The sequence below is a fragment of the Macrotis lagotis genome, chromosome X (assembly GCF_037893015.1).
Source record: "Macrotis lagotis isolate mMagLag1 chromosome X, bilby.v1.9.chrom.fasta, whole genome shotgun sequence".
NCBI classification, from domain to species: Eukaryota; Metazoa; Chordata; class Mammalia; order Peramelemorphia; family Peramelidae; genus Macrotis; species Macrotis lagotis.
The window spans coordinates 605,158,837-605,183,578 of NC_133666.1; the positions used below are offsets into that span (position 1 = coordinate 605,158,837).

At 35.6% G+C, this 24,742-nt stretch overlaps 1 protein-coding gene across 3 annotated transcripts in view; it reads left to right on the plus strand.

Annotated features, from left to right (window-relative positions):
* Positions 1-24,742, plus strand: part of LOC141499837 (uncharacterized) — a 38,637-nt gene that overhangs the window by 7,648 nt on the left and 6,247 nt on the right. Inside the window, exons 2-3 of one of the 3 annotated variants that reach the window (XM_074202604.1) lie at positions 6,783-6,965; positions 8,400-8,480. The gene's annotated coding sequence lies outside the window, so the exon portion shown is untranslated. Of the gene's footprint in view, positions 1-6,782; positions 6,966-8,399; positions 8,481-9,545; positions 9,626-24,742 lie in introns of those variants that run through there. The other 2 variants (XM_074202603.1, XR_012471773.1) reach the window with 2 other exon arrangements.

The following is a 24,742-nucleotide window of genomic DNA, read 5'->3' on the forward strand; positions in this document are numbered from 1 at the left end:
TCATTCAATTTTTTTATTCTTAATATATTTTTTTTATTTTTGTTCAAATGATGTTTTTTTATTTACATTACTAAAATATTCTTGTTTAAGAGTAAACATAATGCCCCTCCCCAAAAGGTATAGACTCTCATGAGCAATAAAGTAAAGGAAAGAGAAAAAAATAAAAATAAATTTTAAAAAAGTGCTTGAGTCTGTGTTCCAACACCACCAGCTCTGTTGCCGGTGGATCACATTCTTTATTATAAGTCCATCACAAAAGCTACTTTCATATTTTTCCACTGTTGCCATTGCTGATGGGAACTTCCTCCATTCATACCTCCCCAGTACCATATACTATATTTTCTCTCTCCTTTTACTCAGTCCCTCTTCTTAAATGTGCTGGAAGGTAGCTGAGTGGCATAGCAGTCTGAACACTGGCCCTGGGGCAAAAAGGCCCCAAGCCCATATACCACCCTAAGGCCCAGCAACCACCCAGCCCCATGGTCCCAGACAGGCCATCCAATCCCAGCCCTTTGTTAGAAGTAAAAAAAAAAAAAAAAGAAAATGTATTAATCTGAATACTCTGCCCCCATGGCCCACCCTTTCCTCCATCACTCATATTGTCCCCTTCCCCCTGTCCCCCTTCTTTCCTTTCTACTCTTGATGTCTATATGCCTTGAGTATATATGTTGTTTCCTCTCTGAGCCACCTCTGATGAAAGCAAAGGTTCCCTCATTCCCCCTCACCTTTCCCCTTCCATATCATTGCAATAGCTCATTGCAATTAAAACCTTTCTATATGAAATATCTTAGCCTATTTCACCTATCCTTTCTCTTACTCCCATTACATTTCCCTTTTAGCCACTGACTCCATTTTTATAATATATCTTCAAATTCAACACTCTCCTGTTCTTCATTTATAAAAGTTCCTTCTACCTGCATTATTGAGAAGGTTCCTATGAATATTATCAGTATCATTTTTCTATGCAGGAATACATGCAGTTCACTTACATTAAGTGCCTCATAATTTACCCTTCTTCTCCACTCTCTATGCTTCACCTGAGTCCTATATTTGAAGATCAAACTTTCTGTTCATCTCTGGTTGTTTCAACAGGAACAGTTGAAATTCCCCTGGTTCATTGAAAGTCTATCTTTTACCCAGAAGAGGATGGTCAGTTTTGCTGGGGTAGTTGATTCTTGGCTGCGTTCCTAGCTCTTTTGTCTTCTGGAATATTATATGCCAAGCCCTATGAGCCCTTAATGTAGTTACTGCTAAGTCCTGTGTGATCCTGACTGCAGTTCCATGATATTTGAATTGTGTCTTCTGGCTGCTTGTAATATTTTCTCTTTGACTTGGGAGTTCTGGAACTTGGCTATAATATTCCTGGGGGTTGTTTTTTTAAATCTCTTTTGGGGGGGCCATCGGTGGATTCTTTCAGTTTCCATTTTACCCTCTGCTTCTAGGCTATCTGGGCAATTTTCCTGGTGGAATTCTTGAAAAATGAGGTCAAGGCTCTTTTCCTGATCATGACTTTCAGACATCCCAATAATTTTTAAATTATCTTTTCTGAATCTATTTCCAGATCAGTTGTTTTTTCAATAGGATGTTTCATGTTTTCTTCTAATTTTTCATTCTCTGGTGCTGAAGTATTATATCTTGACTTCTTGAAACGTCAACAGCTTCCTTTAACTCTATTCTACATCTGAATAATTTGTTTTCCTCAGAGAGCTTTCTTATCTCTTTTTCCATCTGTCTACTTGTGCTTTTTAAAGCATTCTTCTCCTCAATAACTTTTTGAATTGTTTTATCCCTTTGACTTATGCTGGTTTTTAATATGTTATTTTCTTCAGCATTTTTTTGGATCTCCTTGACTAAGCTACTGACTTCTTTTTTCATGTTTTTCCTGCTCTCTCATTTCTTTTCCCAATTGTTCTTCTATCTCCCTCACTTGATTTTCAAAATCATTTTTGAACTCTGTCATAGCCCAATTCCAATTTCTGTTTTTCTTGGAGTCTTTAGATGTAGAAGCTTGTACTTCCTCATCTTCAGATTGAGTATTTTGATCCTTCTTGGGATCATAGAAAATGTATTTCTCAATGGTGTTTCTCTATTTTCTCTGTTTATTCATTTCCCCAACCTGTGCCTGGTCTTGGGGTGCTTCCTGAGCTTTTGTGTATTAATGGGAACCCCCGCCAACAAAGATCTCTCTGTGTGAAGCTCTGTCTTCCCTCCTGGTCTGTGAATGACCACAAGTGCACTCCTCTGCCACAGGGCTGGGGGTGGGGGGCTACTGTTCTATCAGGGGCCTAGACTGTGGTCAGGATATGAATATTGTCAGAGCCCCTGTTCCAGGGACAGAGTACAGATCTCGGAAGTCTCTCTCCACTCCCCTAACTTTGGTAGGTTGAGCACTCAAGGTACTCTTGCCTGGGGGCTCCTGCTTACAGGCTTTGCCTGCTTCTGTTTCCTGGATCTAGGCTGCTGTAGCCACTGCTGCCCACTGAGTGCACTGAGGGCTGGGATTCACAAGGTCACACTTGCACAGGTCCCCCCTCTGATCTTCTAAGTCGTGCTCAGTGCGTCCTGGGCTGTAGATCAGGAAACTACCCCTGCTTCAGTTAACTGTAGCTCCCAGGCACCTTGGAGCTGCCTCCAGGAGACTGAAGTTCCTTCACTCTGGCGCGCTACCCCTCTAACCCAGTATAGTGGATCCTTTCCACTATTTTTCAGGTTACCTTGGTCTGGAAAATTGCCTCACTGTATCCCTCTGTGGATTCTGTCTCTCAAAAATTTAGTTAGTCCAAATTTTATGATTTTTGAAAGACAACACCTAGGAGAGACTCCTCTCCAGTCCTCATCTTGTCTCTGCCCTTGCTCATTCACTTCTGAGGTCACACTGAAAGTCAATTCCAACTTGCAGTTCCAAGAAGATGTAGAATGTGCAGCAGTAAACCCCAGTAAAATTGTTTTGGAAGAAAGATTAAGCCAGGTTGAGAGTAACCAAAAGACCTCTGGTGAGTAGGGGCAATGTCTCCCCAATGGAATCGGTAGCTGAGGAAAATTTGTTAAAATGGTCATGAAGGTGGCTCAAACAGGCACTGTAGCATACCTAGAGCTTGGTCAGATGTCAAAGACCCTAAAGTCGTACATCCTTGGTCATCATTCTGGGTCAGTTTTCTTGATTTTAGTCTTGCCACTGGATTTTGATGACTGGAAAACAGTGAGGCTTTTTCACTTAAATCTAATTCACAAACAAGTCAGGACATCACCTTATGATATCATTAGTCCTCTGAAACAAAAGGCAAATGGATCAAAATGGTCCAGGCTCTTGAAAGTTCTGAGGTCTCCTAATATTCTCTACTTAGATACATTAGAGGTCCCTGAAACTTCAACACTTTCAGCACCAGATAGGTTCAGATGCAGCCCCAGGATTTAGAGGTCAGTAAAAAATCTCAGAAAACCTAGGATGAGATCAAGCAAGATCTATCAGCTCACCCAAGAGCACTTAAAAGAAGAGAAACTCATTCTGGAAAAAAGGCTCATTTCAGGAATTTAACCTGGAGAGATCTATAGACCAAATAAAATGTTGATCATTATTAAAAACAAATAGAGAAACAAAGGGGGAAAAAACAAAAAGATTCTAGAAGGATTGCTTTCAAAAAACTTTACTAAAGATTTAAAAGTGTGTGTAGGGTGGAAATAAGAATTTTCCACAAGGACTCTTATGACTAGTTGGTTATAAAGAAGCAAATGGTGAAAAAAAATGAAATAAATGTTAAACAGCAAAGGTTCTTAAACTTGTTAGTACTGTAGAAATCTCTAGCAGCCAGATGAAAACTATAAACATCTTTTCAGAATAAATATATATTAAATGAATGAAATAAACTACCAAGAATTTAAAGGAAACTAAAATATTGAAATAAATTTATTTTTGCCATTTAATATTTTTCCTTTTTCCCAAATATATGAAAATAATTGTAAATATTTGTCTTTTTTTTTTAATTTGAGTGTCAGTTTCTCTCCCTCCTCTGCTCCTCATTGAGAAGGCAGGCAAGTTGAAATGAAATTATAAGAATATTTTTTTAAAAGTATATGTCCCAGGTTAAGTATCTTTACTCTGATGAAAACAAAATTAGGAGAATAAATTCTTTAAGGAAAATGTGTCAAACTTCAACCAAGCAATATAAACTTCCTAAAAATTACAAAAGAGAAAATAAAATCAATGAACCCATGAGATAGTAAGGAATATTAGGCAAATTCAAAGGAGTGAAAAAAATAAAGAAAATCTAATGACTAATATCTGAAATGATTAAAATGGAAATTAGAGTACTGGACTTCCTGTTAAAGAACAAGAACAGGAAAAATCTAGGTACTATATTTCTAGAAATCATAAAGAAAAATTATCAAGATCTAATAAAAATAGAATGAAAAGTGAATATATATATATGAGTCTGAATATGTAGATGTACAACTGTCTAATAGCCCAAATCAACATGTATTCATTATTTATGTGATATAGATATAGATATATATATATATAAATATATATATGGAGAGATAGAGATATTACATACATATATATCTTATATATATTTCATATATATGTATATATATTTTAACTGTTTCTTATTTTAGCATATCTTTATCTACATATGTCCAAAAGTCAGAGACTTAGGAATGATGTAACCAACATCTAAGACTCTTATTTCAAAGAAAATCAACAGAAACTTTTTTGTTTGTTTTAGAATGGGGGAGAGGTAGATACACTTAAAAGTTGTAGAAAAACATCTAGTAGAGAAGGAGAGACTGAAGAAATCAGAAAGAGATGGGATGACAGAAGATGCGATTAGCTAGAGAAGATAGGATAGAATGGAATAATTTATCCATATTGAAGAGTTTGCTTTGGTAGCAAGAATGGCCACTCTTCATGTGAGATAGGTAAAGGACGAAATAATGGAAGAAGACATTTTGCTGATATAAGATGAGGAAGAGAGAAGAGAATATTTATTGGTGAAATAATTTCAATATATATATATATATATGGAAAGACGTTATTTAAAGTGACAAATTGTAAGAAAAACTATCACTTCAAAATAAAAGAAAGCAAACATGTAGGGAGGATGGAAGAAAAGACAAGGTAAAAGAGACTGAATATGCAAACATGTACATGGATCTCTAAGAATGTTAACAGGAGCTCTGAAGTTCAAAATGATGGTATTTGTCAAAAGCAAATACCTACAAAAAAGATTTTTTTTTAAATGGGAGAAAAAGAAAAATCAAAAATGAGAAAGATAACTAGTCCAAGGGGGTGGACTGATACCCACTGATGAAGAAAAAGATCATTTTCTCTTATTTTACTCATGCTTTGATGACAAAGTGACAATAATCTTTAGACTAAAACAAGAGAACAGAAATAAATACAGTTAATACTCCAGATAAATAGGATTATCAAGACATTGCCAAGGAACTATTGAAGTCACCAGATCCAGAAGGCAGATGTGAATGCTGAGTTATTACCTGTGATCCTTGAAAGTCTGAGAATAATAGAAAATGTATGGCAGGACTAAATGAGATCAAATCTTTTTCTTTCCAATTCCCTTCATTTCATTCTTGCAGAAAAGATGGAAAGATGTTGGTGAGAAAGGAGTCTAAATATGTAGATGTACAACTGTCTAATAGACCAAATAAAAATGTATTCATTATTTATGTGATATTAAATTCATCCTAAGTTTCTGAGTGCTTCAGTAATCTATGTTTGGCAGTATGCTGTTTAGTGTTTTCATCAAGTACTTAGAATAAGAGATGATATGCTTATCAAATTTTAGTTGATACAAGAGGGAGAGGGATAGACTTACTCTAGATGGTAGATTCAGGATAAGCAAGCAAGTTGGATCAAATATAACATGATCAACAATGATTTCAAAGAATAGTTGAGAAAATCTGGATGACTGTGCACTGGGGCAAGGAGTACCTAGGTATGCTAATGAAATCGTAATTCAATGAAAATAGGTCATTATTTGTATGACCCAGTGCTTCCCTTTAAAATGAAGATGATATTCATACTACCTACCTTTTGTTAAATTAACAAAACTTTTCAAAATTTTGGAAGAAATATCATTTATAAATTTATATATATATATATATATATATATATATATATATATATATATATATATATATATATATATGCACCTTGGCACTTGAACAATTGGGGTCATCTAGTAAATATCAATTGATGGTAGATTGAAAAAAGCAAATATGTATAGGCAGTAAGTATATATTCAAACAAAAATTATTCAAATGTAAAGATACACAAATATTGTATATGCATACTCTGGATTTTATTTTATTTTTCAGAGTACTGTTGTTATTTAAAATTAAAAAATCAAGTATGGCTTACATAAATTCCTTATTATGCAACAGCAATGAAATATAATCATCAACATTTAATTTGCATCTATGAGTTCAGCTTAATCAATTGAAGAAAGATACGATGCCCCATTCAGATTTATCACTAATATTATAAGGCCAGAGTAAAGCCAAATTATAAATATTCCAAGTAGCAGCAATTGTTGACATGGCATTACATTTTGATAGACATGCTACATATTATAATGCATCCATGTATTAAATAAACAATTCAAAGCCCAAAAGAGCTGTTGATGCCCTGATTTTTCTTGAGACTAATATAAAGTCAAATTAGGCCTTTAAATTGATTCTGAGACAGAAAATTGGATTTTGGGATGTGAAGAAATAATATTTTGTATTTTTTAACCTGTTTTTTCCCCACGGGTGATCCACAGAACAAAGGAATACTGAGAACTAACTACTGATCCACAGAACAAAGGAATACTGAGAACTAACTACTGTCAACGTAATGTTCCTGATAGCAGTGATCATCAGAGTTCTGCAGGAGAAGAGTTTAGACTGGATTCCATTGATGGTGGATCATTATTTTGTATTGAAATCCTGGGATTAAAGGCAAGGTAAAGTGACCAGGTTTGGGGCAGAGAAAGTGGGAAATCTTCAGCAAAGGGAAAAAAAATGGAAGCAAATATTCCAGAAATGAAAGAGAAGTGAAATCAGTGACAAATAAAGGGTGATATGGAAAAGCCGGGTGGGTACCAGCAGTCCAGTAGTTGAGGATATATGATATTTATGAGTCAGGGGAAATCATGCAGACAAAGGAAATCGATAGCCATGAAGTTACAAATAATTTGGGGTATATTTTTATGGAGAGGAGAATGGTGCCAGAAACAATTTCTTATTCCACCCCATTCTTGTTCAATTCTTTTAGTCATGTCCAACTCTTTGAGACCCCATTTGGGATTTTTTTTGGCTAAGATATTAGAGTGCTTTGCCATTTCCTTCTTCAGTTTATATTGTGCATAATGAAACTGAGGCAAACAAGGTAAAATGACTTGCCTAGGGTCACAAAGCTAATAAGTATCTGAGGCCACATTTGAACTCCCTGACTCTAGGCTCAGCACTCTATATACTACAGCACTTAGTTGCATCCAACCAGCACCCCATCCCTACCCCATTATATACCTAGTATAGAGATTCTTCCAACATTTTCTTTAATTGTCAATCATTTGAATACCTCACTTTCTAAGGACACCTCTTTCAAGAACCATTTCCTAATATCCCCTATCAATAATGATGTTTTTTTACTTAGCCCTCACAAAGAATTTTGTTTTTTATATCTCTCTTTGGACATATCTAGAATTAATTTTCCTCCTCTGAGTCTTTATTAGAGCATAAATGTAATCCTAGTTTCCAAAGACTGTGCTAATAAATTAACCCTTCACTCAATGGCTATCAATATGGAAGGCCTTTAAATACAGTCAATAAATCTTTTATTTAACAAACATTTATTGTCTCCTATGTATTAGAGATTCTGCTGTTCACTAGAAATATATATATATATATATATATATATATATATATATATATATATATATATATATGTATATGACAAAAAGCCACCCCTTGTCTCAAGGAGCTCACAGTCTAAGGGGGAGAAATGATATTAAACATTTAAGTACAAAACAGTAGACAGTCAAAAGATAATAAGGGAAGAAGGATTTAGAAAAAGCTTTCGTAGAAATAGTATTTTAGTTGATGCTTTAAGGAAGCCAGAGGAAACCCGGAGGCAAAGAAAAAGATTGAGTGTTCCAGGCATAGGTAGCTAACTGTCAGTAATCTCCTTCCCATCAAAATAAATAAATACAAATTTAAAATTAATAAAAAGCACAGAGTCTAAAGTTAGTGTCTTGTGCACAGAGGTCAGTGTCACTGGACCACAGAATTATTTGGGAATGGGGAAGGAGAGAGGGAGCAAGGGGTAAGAAAACTAGAAAGTTATTTGGAAGTTACTGCAGGGTTTTAAATAGGAGGAATCTTTTATTTGATCCTAGAAGTGAAAGGGAATCACTGGAGTTTATTGAATGGCTGCTTGGCAGAAGTGGGGTGAATGATTGGATCTTTGCTGTAGTAAGGTATGCTAATATATTCCTAACATGTGTAACCATGTCTTCTCCAACATGTCCTTATTTTAAAAAATTTGTAGTGATTTATTTTTCATCCAAACACAGGACTTATATTTATTTCCATTTGGTTTCAATCTACTAGATTTTACCAATATTGATAACTTTTGAATTTTGACTGTCACCCAGTATATCAACCATACTTATATCTTCATATAATCACCAATAAAAATGTTAAGCACCTGAAATCCAAAAAAAATCCCTAAGATAATTGATTAAGAACCTCTCTCCCAAATTGCCATTTATGTTTTTGTCCACATTCTGTTCCTTCATTTAATCAGTTCTAACTTCCATCAAGTTATACTATAAACTATGTCAAACTCTTCCCTCATATGCATGAAGATAGGCTAAAAGATTCTGCAAAATGTTTTCCTGAAATATAAGTATAACCCATTTGCAATACTTACTTGATTTGCCTCTCTAGTATCATTGTCAATTAAAATGAAGTTAATGACTTTAATCAGGCCTGAAGGGCCTTTCTCCCTCCCTTTCTTCCTCTCCCTTCCCCTTCCTCCACTCCTCCCCTCCTCCTCCTCCTCCTCCTCCTCCTCCTCCTCCTTCTTCTTCTTCTCTCTCTCTTTCCTTTCTTTCATTCATTCTTTCTTTCTCTCTCTCTCTCTCTCTCTCTCTCTCTCTCTCTCTCTCTCTCTCTCTTTCTTTCTCTCTCTTTTTCTTCCCTCCCTCCTGTGTCTTTCTCTCACCTTCCCCTTCCTCCTTCCCTCTCTACCCACCTTTATCTTAGTTAATAATGACTGCTTCCCGATCTAATTGGCCTCAATTATGCCTTAATAATACATTCTATACTGACTCTAAGAATTGAAAACAAATATCCCCTTCTCCAATCATTTAGAACTTTTTAAATTCTCTATTTTTTTCAAAGATGGTTACTAGTAGCTGAACAATAACATATGTATTTATAAAAAGAAAGAGAGAAAGAAAGAAAGAATGAATGAAAGAAAGGAAAGAGAGAGAGAAGAAGAAGAAGGAGGAGGAGGAGGAGGAGGAGGAGGAGGAGGAGGAGGAGGAGGAGGAGGAAGGAAAGAAAGAAGGAAGGAAGGAAGAAATAATTGTTTTTGACTAACTTAAAGAATAATAAGGTCAGTGTCAACATGTTCTCATTTATTTTGGTGTTCAAGTCTGTGTGACTCAATATTTTTGTGTTGTTTTATCTTGCATGTGTATATGTATGTATTTATATAGCTTCTTGAAGACAGGGGGTATCTTTTGCCTCTTTTTGTATACTCAGTACTTAGCACAGTGCTTGGGATAAAGTAGGTACTTGTCTTAAGTTAATTGATTGATATATAGTTAAAAATATAATAAAAATATTAAAATAGAGTAGTGCTGCTTTCTCTCCAGACTATCATTGGTCTCTCATTTGCTCTTAGCACCAATTCTATCTCTTCTTTGACCTTTCATTTCCACTCAAGTTTAATGTTACTGATATGTTTATAGATCATTTATTGATTGAAGAATAGCTCTTACTTTATAAATATAATTTAGTTCTCTATATGTTTGAAAAATGAAGGCTTTATCAGCGAAACCTGCTTCAATGTTTTTTTCCTGCAGATAGAATAACTAAGTATCTTTTTTTCCTATTCCATTTTTCTTCTTTTTCCTCTCTCCTTTCAACCTGTCCTTTCTCCAAAGTATTTTGCTTCTGGGTTGCCCTCTCCCTCAATCTGCCCTTCCATTTATCAATCTGCCTTATCTGTAATCCCCTTCACCTCCTTCTTTCCTGTAGGGTAAGATAGAATTCTATGCCCAGTTGGGTGTGTATGTTATTCTCTTTTTGAGTTAATTCTGATGAGAATAAGATTCACTCATTACCCTCTTATCTCTCACCACTTCCCCTTATGTTATGTGAAATAATTTACTCCATTGCATTCCTCTCTCATTTCTTTATTTTAATGTTTTAGATATCATTCCATCATATTCAACTTACATCTGTGCCGCCTGTCTATCTGCCCTAATTAAGAGAAAGTTTATATAAGCTACAAGTATTAACTTCCCATGCAGGAATATAAACAGTTCAACATCATTAAGTACATTATGATTTTTCCTTCATGTTCATATTTTAGGACTCTTTTTTAAGTCTTATATTTGAAAGTCAAGTCTGCTATTTTCTTTCTTTTTCTTTTTTTATTAAAGACATTATTTGAGTTTTACAATTTTCTCTCAATCTTGCTTCCTTCCCCCCACCCCCACCCCACAGATAGCACTCCATCAGTCTTTACTTTGTTTCCATGTTGTACCTTGCTCCAAATTGGGTGTGGTGAGAGAGAAATCATATCCTTAAAGAGAACAGAATTCTCAGAGGTAACCAAATCAGACAATAAGATATCTGTTTTTTGTTCCAAATAAAAGGGAATAGTCCTTGTACTTTGTTCAAACTCCACAGCTCTTTATCTGGATACAGATGGTACTCTCCTTTGCAGACAGCCCAAAATTGTTCCCGATTGTTGCCCTGATGGAATGAGCAAGTCCTTCAAGGTTGAACATCACTCCCATGTTGCTGTTAGGGTCTACAGTGTTTTTCTGGTTCTGCTCATCTCACTCAGCATCAGTTCATGCAAATCCCTCCAGGTTTCCCTGAAATCCTGTCCCTCCTGGTTTCTAATAGAACAATAGTGTTCCATGACATACATATACCACAGTTTGCTAAGCCATTCCCCAGTTGAAGGACATTTACTGGATTTCCAATTCTTTGCCACCACTAACAGGGCTGCTATAAATATTTTTGTACAAGTAATGTTTTTACCCTTTTTCCTCATCTCTTCAGGCTAAAGATCCAGTAGTGGTATTGCTGGGTCAAAGGGTATGCACATTTTTGTTGCCCTTTGGGCATAGTTCCAAATAGCTCTCCAGAAGGGTTAGATGAGTTCACAGCTCCACCAACAGTGTAATAGTTTCCCAGATTTCCCACATCCCTTCCAACAATGATCATTATCCTTCCCGGTCATACTGGCCAATCTGAGAGGTGTGAGGTGGTACCTCAATGAAGCTTTAATTTGCATTTCTCTAATAATTAATGATTTACTGCATTTTTTTCATATGGCTATGCATTGTTTTGATCTCTTCATCTGTAAATTGCCTTTGCATGTCCTTTGACCATTTGGCAATTGGGAAATGCCTTTTTGTTTTAAAAATATGACTCAGTTCTCTATATATTTTAGAAATGAGTCCTTTGTCAGAATCATTAATTGTAAAGATTGTTTCCCAATTTACTACTTTTCTTTTCATCTTGATTACATTGGTTTTATCTGTGCAAAAGCTTTTTAATTTAATGTAATCATCTAATTGGTTTTTAGTGATGTACTCCAACTCTTCCTTAGTCATAAACTGTCCCGCTTTCCATAGATCTGACAGGTAGACTAGTCCTTGATCTTCTAATTTGCTTATAGTATTGTTTTTTATGTCTATGTCCTGTAACCATTTGGATCTTATCTTGGTAAAGGGTGTGAGGTGTTGGTCTAATCTAAATTTCTTCCATACTAACTTCCAATTATCCCAGCAGTTTTTATCAAATAGGGAGTTTTTATCCCAGTGGCTTTGGGTTTATCAAACAGCAGATTACTATACTCCTCTCCTGCTTTTACACCTAGTCTATTCCACTGGTCCACCACTCTATTTCTTAGCCAATACCAAATAGTTTTGATGACTGATGCTTTATAATAAAATTTTAGATCGGGTAGGGCTAAGCCACTTTCGTTTGCATTTTTTTTTTCATTAAGCTCCTCTCAATTCTTGACTTTTTATTTCTACATATGAATTTACTTACAATTTTTTCTAACTCATTAAAGTAATTTTTTGGGATTATGATTGGTAGGGCACTAAACAGATAGTTTAGTTTTGGTAGAATTGTCATTTTTATTATATTAGCTCTCCCTATCCATGAGCAGTTGATATTTGCCCAGTTATTTAAATCTGATTTAATTTGCGTGAGAAGTGTTTTATAATTGTTTTCAAAAAGATTCTGAGTCTGTCTTGGCAAATAGACTCCCAAATATTTTACACTGTCTGAGCTTACTTTAAATGGGATTTATCTTTCTAGCTCTTCCTGCTGTTTCTTACTAGACATATATAGAAAAGTTGAGGATTTATGGGGGTTTATTTTATAACTTGCAACTTTGCTAAAATTGCTAATTGTTTCCAGTAGTTTTTTAGATGATTTCTTGAGATTCTCTAGGTAGACCATCATGTCATCTGCGAAGAGTGAGAGTTTTGTCTGTTCCTTCCCAATTCTAATTCCTTCAATTTCTTTTTCTTCTCTAATTGCTGATGCTAACATTTCTAATACAATATTGAATAGTAGTGGTGATAATGGGCACCCCTGTTTGACCCCTGATCTTATTGGGAATGCCTCTAGCCTCTCCCCATTGAATATAATGCTTGTTGATGGTTTCAGATAGATACTGCTAATTATTTTAAGGAATAGTCCATTTATTCCTACACTCTCTAGTGTTTTTAATAGGAATGGATGCTGTATTTTGTCAAAAGCTTTTTCAGCATCTACTGATATGATCATATGATTTCTGATAGGTTTGTTATTGATATAATTGAGTATACTAACAGTTTTCCTAATATTGAACCAACCCTGCATTCCTGGAATAAATCCTACTTGATCATAATGTATTATCCTAGTGATGACTTGTTGTAGTCATTTTGCTAAGATTTTATTTAGGATTTCTGCATCTATATTCATCAGGGAAGTAGGTCTATAATTTTCTTTCTCTGTTTTAACTCTTCCTGGTTTAGGTAACAGTACCATATTGGTTTCACAGAAAGAGTTAGGCAGAGTTCCATTTTTCCCTATTTTTCCAAAGAGTTTATATAGGATTGGAACCAATTGTTCCTTAAATGTTTGGTAGAATTCACTTGTGAATCCATCAGGCCCTGGAGATTTTTTTTAGGGAATTCAATAATGGCTTGTTGAATTTCTTTTTCTGAGATAGGGTTGCTTAGGTATTTAATCTCTTCTTCATTTAACCTGGGCAACTTATATTTTTGTAAATATTCATCCATTTCACTTAGATTATCAAAGTTATTGGCATAGAGTTGGGCAAAATAATTTCGAATTATTACTTTAATTTCCTCCTCATTGGTGGTGAGTTCACCTTTTTTCATTTATAATACTAGCAATTTGCTTTTCTTCTTTCTTTTTCTTAATCAAATTGACCAGAGGTTTATCAGTTTTATTGGTTTTTTCATAATACCAACTTTTGGTTTTATTTATTAATTCAATAGTTTTTTTGCTTTCAATTTTATTAATTTCTCCTTTAATTTTTAAAATTTCTAATTTGGTATTTGATTGGGGATTTTTGATTTGTTCTTTCTGTAATTTTTTTAGTTGCATGTTTAGTTCATTGATTTCCTCTTTCTCCAATTTATTCATATAAGCATTTAGAGCTATAATATATCCCCTGAGAGTTGCTTTGAATGAATCCCATAGGTTTTGGTATGTTGTTTCATTATTATCATTATCTAGGATAAAATGGTTAATTCTTTCTATAATTTGTTTTTTGGCCCACTCATTTTTTAAAATGAGGTTATTCAGTTTCCAATTTGCTCTGGATATATATCTGCTTGGCCCAGTATTGCACATGACTTTTATTGCATTGTGATCTGAGAAAGATGTATTCACTATTTCTACTTTTCTGCAGTTGATCATTAGGCTTTTATGTCTTAGTACATGGTCAAGTTTTGTATAAGTTGCATGTACTGCAGAGAAAAAGGTATATTCCTTTCTATCCCCATTCAGTTTCCTCCATAAGTGTACCATATCTAAGTTTTCTAACAATCTATTTACCTCCCTAATTTCTTTCTTGTTTGTTTTATGATTTGATTTATCTAGATCTGATAGCGGGAGGTTGAGGTCTCCTACTAGTAGAGTTTTGCTGTCTATGTCTTCCTGTAATTCCTTTAGCTTCTCCTCTAAGAATTTGGGTGCTGTCCCACTGGGTGCATATACATTCAATATTGAAATGACTTTATTGTCTATGGTACCTTTTAGGAGGATAAAGTTTCCTTCCTTATCTCTTTTAACAATATCTATTTTTGCTTCTGCTTTGTCTGAGATAAGGATTGCTACCCCCTGCTTTTTTTTACTTCAGCTGAAGCAAAATATATTTTGCTCCAACCTTTTACCTTTACTCTATATGTATCTCTTTGCTTCAAATGATTTTCTTGTAAGCAGCATATTATAGGATTCTGGTTTTTAATCCAATCTGCTATTTGCTTACATTTTAAGGAAGAGTTCATCCCATTCACATTTACATTATGATTACTAATTCTTTATTGCCCTCTGTGCTATCTTCCCTCTCTTTGTATTTCCCCCCCCCCCCAGTATTTTGTTTTTGAATACCACCACCTTCAGTGTGTTTGTCCTCCTATATCACACCCTCCCCTTTCTTTCCCCTTTCCCTTTTTCCCTTTTCCCTTCCCTTCCTTTTGTTATTTCCCCTTATTTCCCTCACTCCCCTTTCCTTTCTCCGTCCCCCCTCCCCTTTTCCCCTTTTAATACTTGAAAGTTTAGATGTTTTATAAGTTAACTAAGTATGTGTAGGTTGACTTTAAGCCAAGTCTGATGAGAAGAAGATTCAGGTTTTTCTCCTCTGCTCCCTTCTTCCCCTCTATTACCACAGGTTTTTTTGTACCTCTTAGTGTAATCAGATTTGTCCCATTCAATCCCCTCCCTCCTCCCGTCTCTTTCCTGTCCCCCTTTTTAGGGAGGTAGTGTATTTTTTTAGATCATTCTATCTAAGTCATAGAAAATTCTGAGTGTCTGTCCCTTCTAGTTCAGTATATTCTATTGGATAGAGTCAAAATTCCTGAGAGTTATTAAGAGTCTTTCTCCCAAGTGGGGTTAAAGCCAGTTACATCCCATTCAATAGCAGTCTCATGGATAGGTCATGGATGTCCATCATTTCTGGCTAGGTGTACTCTCTCTTTTAGAGTTACATTTCTCAGAATTTATGAGAGTCTCTTCCCCCACCCCATGCTGGAATATAGCCAATTTCAACTTACTGGTTTGCATTTTTTTCCTTTTACCACCCCCCCTATTTTTTTCTTTTACCTTTTCATGTGTCTCTTGAACCTCCTGTTTGATATCCAAATTTTCTTTTAACTCTGGTCTTTTCATCAGAAATTTTTGGAACTCCCCCATTTCGTTAAATGTCCATCTTTTTCCCTGGAAGAGAAGGCTCAGCTTTGCAGGAAAGTAGAATCTTGGCTACATTCCAAGCTCCCGTGCTCTTCAAAATATCTCGTTCCAGGCCCTTCGATCCCTTAAAGTTGATGCAGCCTGGTCCTGTGTGATCCTTACTGTGGTTCCTTGATATTTAAATTGCTTCTTTCTGGCTGCTTGCAGGATTTTTTCTTTTATCTGATAGTTCTGCAGTTTGGCCACAACATTCCTTGGTGTTTACATTTTAGGATCTTTTTGTGGTGGGGATCGATGTACTCTTTCAATATCTGCTTTGCCCTCTGATTCCATGATATCAGGGCAGATTTCCATCACTAGATCCTGTAATATTAAGTCCAGGCTTTTTTTCTCTTCAATTTTTTCAGGAAGTTCTATAATTTTCAGGATGCCCCTACTCGATCTATTCTCGAGGTCAGTAGCTTCGTTGATGAGGTATTTTACATTTGCTTCTATTTTTTCTGTTTTTTGATTTTGTTTAACTGACTCTTCCTGTCTCCTGGAGTCATTAGTTTCTGTAGACTCTGTACTTTTTTGGGGGGAGGAGTTTTCTTCATTAACCTTTTCCAATTGGTCGATTCTACTTTTGAAAGAGCTTTCCATTTGACCAATTGAGGTTTTGAGAGAATTAATTTCTTTTTGCATTTGATCATTTGAGGATCTGAGATTTATTCTCCTTTTGTGTTTGTCCAATTTTACTTTCTAAGGTTTTTTTTTTCTTGTTGCAAGGTATTAATTGTCTCTCCCAAATTTTTAAGCTCCTTCCTTATTTCTTCAAGGAAGTCTTTCTGTGCTGGAGACCTGATTGTATTCTCCTCAGAGGTTCCAGGTCTCTCTGAGTTGGGGTCTTTCCCTTCCAGGAATTTTTCTATGGATCCACCTTTCCGCTGACCCTTCTTCATTATGATGAGACTTTGAGTTGGGGGGGTCTGGTTCACCTGGGCTTGGGATGCTAAAGGCTTTACTGAGTGCAGTTTCTCTGGCTGGCCAGTAGGAGGTGCTGGTTGCCCTCTCTGGAGTGTCTGTGACCTTGGTTGGGAGGCCTTCTCCCTTTGCCCAAAGGGAGGAGTTGGAATGATTGAATTCTTTTGCCTTCAATCAATGGTGGGCTTTACCCTGGCCTGAGCTAATTCCTCAGCTGGGCTGGTTCTTCTGCTCACACACCTGGGCCTGAGGCAGAATTAGTTTGCATTTGTTTGGCAGGAGGCCTCTGTGCAATGCAGGCCTGGACTCAGAGTTTCTCAGACCTGAGAAGCCCAGGGATGGTGTCCCCAGCCCTCCTGCATCAGACCTCTCCCGGCAGCCCCTTCCCCAAGCTCCCCTCATATAGCCCTACCACTGATCCAGCAGGTCTGGCTCTCAGGCCCTCAGACTCCTGGTTCCAATTCAGCTGTCATTCTGGCTGATCCCGGGCTGATCTTCCCTTGGAGCCCAGACTACGGTACTCAGCCAAGGCTGCTGCAGGAGACAAATCCTGAGGTAGATCTTCCTCTCCAGTATTTTCTTTCTGGGTTTCCTGGTTCAGAATTCTTTTAAGAGGTTTGTTTCATGTGATAGATGGGGAAGAGATCAGGAGACTTTAGAACTGTGCCTGTCTTCTCTCCACCATCTTGGCCGGAAGTCCAAAGTCAAGTCTGCTCTTTTCATCATGAAAGACTGATAGTTCCTTATTTCATTAAAAATCCAATTTTTCCCTAAAATATTATGCTCAATTTTGTTGGGCTGTTGTTAGCTGTGATTTTAGCACTACTACCATACAGAACATCATATTACAAGCCCTCTGATTTTTTTAGAAAGATTTTATTTATTTTGCATTTTACAATTTTCCCCCATTCTTGCTTCCCTCCTCCCACCCCCTAAAGAAGGCATTCTGTTAGTCTTTACATTGTTTCCAAATCATTCATTGATCTAGTTGAATGTGGTGAGAGAGAAATCATATCCTTAAAGAAGAAAAAATAAAGTATAAGAGATAGTAAAATTACATAACAAAATAACTTTTTTTCCTAATTTGAAGGTAGTAGTCTGAGATGGTGTTCTCCATTGCAGATAGCCCAAAATTGTTCCTGCTTGTTGCACTGATGGAATGAGCAAGTCCATCAAGGTTGATCATCACCCCCATGTTGCTGTTAAGATGTACAAGGTTTTTCTGGTTTTGTTTATCTCGCTCTGATTTTTTAATGTAAAAGTTGACTATAGCTGTACAATATTTGAATTGTTTCTTTCTGGTTGCTTGTAATATCTTATTGGTCTGGGAGGTATGGAATTTGGTTATGATATTCTTATGAATTTTCATTTTGGTATCTCTTTCAGGTGGTAATTAGTGAATTCTTACAATTTCAGTCTTATCCTCTGGTTCTAAAAAGAGCAGGACAGTTTTCTCTGATATTGTCTCAAAAGATGATATGTAGAGTCTTTTTAGATAATGGTTTCCAGGTAGACCAATAATTTTTAAATTTTCTCACCTGGATTTATTTGTTAGGTCAGTTTATCCAGTGAGATATGTCACATTGTCTCTTATATTTTCATTATTTTCATTTTTCATTTTCATTCATTATTTTATTGTTTTTTTGATTTCTCATAGTCATTGGTTTCCATTTGCTCAGTTCTAATTTTTATGCAATTTTCTTCAATGAGCTTTTGTTCCTCCTTTTTATTTTGCCAATTATATCTTTTAAGTCATTCTTTTCCTCCTTGTTTTTGTACCTCTTTCATTTTTTCCTTTTTTTACCCCAATTACATGCAAAGATAGTATTCAACATTGCTCCTTATGGAAAATTTTGGGTTCCACATTTTTGATATTTTATTTTCTAATTACATTATATGAAAGTTTTTCAACATTCATCCACTGCATATTTATAAATTACATAGTTTTTCTTCACTTTTCCTTTTCCCCACATCCCCTCAGCAGTAAACATTCTAGTGAACATTGTACATGTACATTTTTGTTTGACATTTATTAGTCATTTTGTGTATGAGGAATTAGGACTAAGGGAAAAAGCAAAAAAAAATATGAGAGATGAAGGAAAATCATAAGAGAAATTATTCAAAAGGGAACATACTGTTCATTCAGTTTCTGTGTTTTCTTTTTGGTTTTGGTTTTTTTTTATTTGGATGTGGATGGCATTATCCAAAACATTGTCCCAGGGTTATCCTAATTCTCTGAATTGCTGAGAGGATCCATGTCCATAATAGGTCATCAACTAACAATGTTGTTGTTAATATGTACATTGTTCTCTTGCTTCTACTCCATTTATTGAGCATCAGTTAGTGTAATTCTTTCCATGTTTTTCTAGAGTTAGACCATTCATAGTTTCTTATAGAACAATGGTATTCCATAACATTCATATATCATAACTTGTTCAACCATTCCCTAACTGATAGGTATCTTTTCAATTAACATTTTTTTGCCACTACGAAAAAAGACTGCTTTGGATATTTTGAAACATGTGGGACTTATCCCATTTTTTATGATTTCTTCTGGACATGGGTCTAGTATTAGTATTGCTGGGTCAAAGAATATGATCACTTTTATTGCTCTTTGGACATAGTTTCATATTGCTCTCCAAGATGATTGGATTACTTCACAACTCATGTCCCAATCCTACCACAACTTCTCCAACCTTGACCATTTTCCCATTTTGTCATCTTAGCCAATCTGATAGGTGCGCTTTGACGTCATAGTTGTTTTAATTTGCATTTCTCTATTCAATAAGGATTTGGAACATATTTTCAAATGGTTATATGTGGTTATAATTTCTTCATTTGAAAAATCTCTATTCATATCCATTGGGGACTCACTTGTAATCTTTTAAATTTGAAGCAATTCTCTGTCTATTTTAGAAATAACCTAGCTATGAACCCCTTGCTATGAAATTTGTTTTCCAGCTTTCTGTTTTCCTTCTAATCTTGCCAACATTGGTTTTATTACTGCAACAGCTTTTTTAATTTTATACAATCAAAATCATCCATTTTGCATTTTCAATGTACTCATTTCTTGTTTGGTCATAAACTCCTCCTATTTAGCATGGATCTAATAAATAAGATTATTTCTTGATCTGTTAATTTGTCTATGGTATCACCCTTTATGTCTAAATCCTATAACCATTTTGACCTTATTTTGGTATAGGGTGTGAGATGTGAATCTAAGCCTATTTTTTGCCATACTACTTTTTAGTTTACCCAGCAGTTTTTGTGGAATAGTAAATTCATGTCCCCAAAGTTAATGTCTTTGGGTTTGTAGGGCAATAGATCTCTATTATCATTTCCTCTATTTCTTAACCAGGACCAGGCAGTTTTCTCAAATGAATTTTGTTACTATTTGTCCAGCTTGGTAAGATAGTTATTTGGGAGTTTGATTGCTGTAGCAATAAATAAATTAATTTGGGTAGAATTGTCATTTTTATAATATTAGCTTGGCTTAACCACGTGCAAATGAAGCTTTTTTTCCAATTGCTTAAATATGACTTTATGTGAAAAAATTTTGTAATTGTGTTTAAAATGTTTATGGGTTTGACTTGGGAAGTAGATTGCCCTAGTATTTTATTTTATATTGTCTGCAATTACTTTAGATGGAATTTCTCTTTTTTTTAGGTTTTTTTATTTTTTGTAAGGCAAATGGGGTTAAGTGGATTGCCCAAGCCACACAGCTAGGTAATTATTAAGTGTCTGAGACCAGATTTGAAACTAGGTCCTCCTGACTCCAGAGCGGGTGCTTTATCCACTGTGTGACCTAGCTGCCCTGAATTTCTCTTTTAATCTCTTGCCCTTGGGATTTATTGTTCATATAGAGAAATACTGATGATTTATGTAGGTTTCTTTTACATCCCTCCCCTTTGCTAAATTTATTAATTGTTTCAAGTCATTTTTAGAAGATTTTCATGAATTCTTTAAGTATTCCATCATATTTTCTGTAAGGAGTGAAACTTTTGCTTATTCATTGCCAATTCTTATTCCTTCAATTTTTTTTCTTTTCTTATACTAAAATCATCTTAATATTATATTGAATTGTAATGGTAATAATGAGCATCCTTATTTCATCACTGATATTATTGAAAATGTTCTTACTTTAGGGGCAGCTAGGTGGTACAGTGGATAGAGCACTGGCCCTGGAGTCAGGAGGACCTGAGTTCAAATTTGGCTTCAGACTCTTAATAATTCCCTAGCTCTGCGGCCTTGGGCAAGTCACTTAACCCTACTGCCTTGCAAAAAAAAGTTCCTAGTTTATCCCCATTATGTATAATATTTGTTAATGGTCTTAGATGCTTGTTATTTTGAAGAAACATTCATTTGTTCCTGTTCTCTAGTGATGTTAATAGGAATGGATGTTTTATTTTGTGATACTTTTTTTTTAGTTTCTCTTGAGATAATCTTTTGCTTTCTGTTGATTTTGTTATTATGTTCCATTACATTCAATATAAAAGAAATTTTAAAAAGTGAATATAGTGTGCTTTGTTCTTCAGTTAGACCCCACAGTTTTTTAAAAAGTGAATATAAGGGCAGCTAGGTGGAGCAGTGAATAGAGCACCGGCCCTGGAGTCAGGAGTACCTGAGTTCAACTCCAGCCTCAGACACTTAATAATTACCTAGCTGTGTGGTCTTGGGCAAGGCACTTAACCCCATTGCCTTGCAAAACACTAAAAAAAGGGAATATATTGTGCTTTGTTGTGCATTTATACTCCACAGTTTTTTCTCTGGATGTGGATGGTATTTTCCATAACAAATCTTTCCAAATTGTCCCTGATCACTGAACTGCTGAGAGGAGGTGTGCCCATTAAAGTCGAGATGTCCTGTGACTGTTATTGGGTATAATGTTCTCCTGGTTCTACTCATTTTAATCAGCATCAATTAATGCTAGTCTGTCTAGGCTTTTCTAAGGTCCAGTCACTCATGATTTCTTACCAAATACTCATAGTCCATCACATTAATATTCCATAACTTGTTCAACCATTCCCAACTTGATGAGCATTCCCATAATTTCCAATTCTTTGTCACTACAAAAAAGATCTGCTATAAATTTGTATGCACATGTGTACATTCCCTTTTTATGATTCTAGTAGTGCCATTGGTAGAACAAAGGTATATACAGTTTTATTGCCCTTTGCGCAAAATTCTGCATTGCTCCCCAGTATGGTTGGATCAGTTCATAAATCCAATAACGATGCTCAGTTTTCCCACATCCTCTCCAATATTGGTCATTTTTCTTTTAAAGGTTTTTTTTAGCCAGCTTTTCATAATTCTCTTTCATGACTCTCATTTCTTTTCTCCATTTTTCTTCTTCCTCTCTCTTTTTTTGTTTTTTAAAAACTTTTTTCAGCTCTTACAAGAGGTCTTTTTCAGCTTAATATTAAAAGAAAGATCCCTTTGTAGGCATCTTTTCACTATTTTTTTTCTTCTGAGATAGTATTTTTATTGTACCTGTTAATATAACAGCTTTTTATGGTTAGCACTTTTCTTTTGCCCTTTGTTATAGTTGAGCTCTGCTCCTTAGGCAAAGGGGACAGTGCCAAACATTTTGTGCTGGAGCCAGGGCCAGGAGTCTGGTCCCTTGTTTGCTGCCTGGTTGTTACTGGTGCCTGATTTGCCTATGATGCTTCAGATGCTAGCTATTTGGTCCCTGCATTAGGGTCCAGTCCTGCCTGTCACACTTGCATACTTGGGGCTCAAACTTCACCCACCAAACTGGTGTTGGGACCTATCCTACTGGCCTACTGCATCACTGACTTGCTGAATGGATTTCCAATCTATGCTATGGTTAGGAACCTCCCACTGGCTTTCCAGCTATACAGTCTATGCTGGGCTAAACTCTTTCATCCCTGTGAGATCTTTACTAAAGGACATCTCCTAATATCCTCAGTTGAGAACTTACTGTTATTTTGAGGGATTCTATTGTTATAGAATCTATTTAGAGGTTTCATTTAAAGTTCTTTCAGGGAAAGCTTAGGGGACTTTCTGGCTTCTGCAGTCATCTTGACTTCACCTTTTTTTGTACCTTTTTTTGTCTAGTTGCATTTTTAGGATGTTATTTTCTTCAGTATTTTTGTGTTTACTTTATCAAGCTGTTGACTCATTTTTCATCATTTAATTATATAACTCATTTTTTTTTCTGATTTTTTTCCTCCACCTTTTTTATTTGCATTTCAGAATACTTTTTGAATTTTTCCATTGCCTGAGACAAATTCACACTTTTCTTGGAGACTTTGGATGTAGGAGCTTTGACTTTGTTATCTTCCTCTGTGTGTAAATTTTGGTCTTCCTTGTCACCATAGTAACTCTATGGTCAGATTTTTTTTTTTGGATTGTTCATTTTCCCAGTCTATTATTTTACTTTTTAACCATTCAAGTAGGGTTCTGTTTCCTGGGTTGGAGGGTTCCCTGTCCCAAGCTCCAAGGGTTTTGTGCAGCTGTTTCCAGAGATACTTCTAGGGATCTTTAAGTTTACAGTTCTTCCAAGGTGGTATGATCTAAGGAGAAGTTCTTACTCCTTCCTTGACTTTTGCTTTGACCTCCCCTTCCCATGTGAGTGACCCCAAGAAATCTTTTCTGTCCTGGAACTGTGAAGAGGATATTCTTCCCTGCAAACCCAAAGGCCTCTTTAACCTGGGACTACCATCCAGGACTGTGACTCAGATCTGAGTATGGGTAAAGCAACAAAGTTCTATCTCAATGCTTGTAGAGAGACCCTTGGAATCTCCTTCTGACTAGTTGTTTGACCCAATCTGATTTCCTAAAAATACTGCTGCCTCTGATGACTTGATAGTTCTGTAGGCCTCTACTGGCTTGCTGGTATAAGGGCTGTGCTGGTGTGGCCTGTGATGGACTGTCCTGCACTCTCACCTTACTATAATAGAGACCTTTTCTACTAAGTTGTCTTTGACATTTGTGGGCTGACAGATCCGGACCCTGCCAGTATTGCCATTGATACAGTTGCTCCCACATTTTATCCTGGTTTGGGGAGGCCTGATCTGAGCTGGAATATCCTATGCTGGACGGTGCTCCTCTCTTACCCTGATACAACAGATTTTCTCATTTGTCTTGACCTGGAAAATTGTTCCATAATGTATTTTTGTGGCTTCTGCATCTCTAGAATTTGATATTTGGAAGGGTTTGGGGGAAAACTCAAATCAAATCCCTGCATTTACTCCTTCATCTTGGCTCAAAACTTCTTTTTTAAACTTCAAGGTATGATATAATTACAAGTAAGAATGTAATGATCTAAAGAATGGGATGCCTTTTGTGGAATTTATTTCCATTTTTCATTTATGTATCTGAAAAATTCCTTTGAATTCCAGTTGAAAAATTCATTATAGGGTATGAAACCCATTATAGGCCCCACCTCTGGTTCCTGGACCTCTCTGTTAAGGCTTAAGAAGAGGTCAGACCTTAAAATGGGAGGCTAATGTAACAATTGTGTTTCATCTAGAGAAAGAATTTTCTAACACTTCTCATACTATTTTATAAATTTTCAATCTAAACTGTTTTTCGTCCCCTGAATACTCTTAGGTTAATGGAACAATTTTGTGTTCATTTAAAGTCACTGAATGTGTTGTAGCTGTTTAAGCTAGTGATTTAGCTTCATTTGGAGTGATAGGAGATGAGTGATTTGTTTATTTTTCTAGATAGGTGAGATGGAGGAACTGGGAATAGTCTTGCTTGTCTGGATGCTTTTGATTGACTTTAGGCATTGCAGAAATCACTCAATTCTGATTGCTCCCATCTCCTTCTTTCTGCCTATTAAATCATATATGTATATATATATATATATATATATATATATATGTATATATATTTATCAATATATATCAAATCCTAATTAATTTCCTTTCCTCTAAGAATGAATGAAAAAAATATTGTGCCAAATGGTATGCTAATTTTGGGACTACAAATTGAAGAATAAACAGAAAAAGAAAGAGTTCCCTCAAGGAAATTATATTCTTACAACATTTAGAGGGGAGTTCTGGTCATTGAAGGAATATGATGTGTGGATACAGTTTTCAAATCCCTTTTCAGAAGCTTT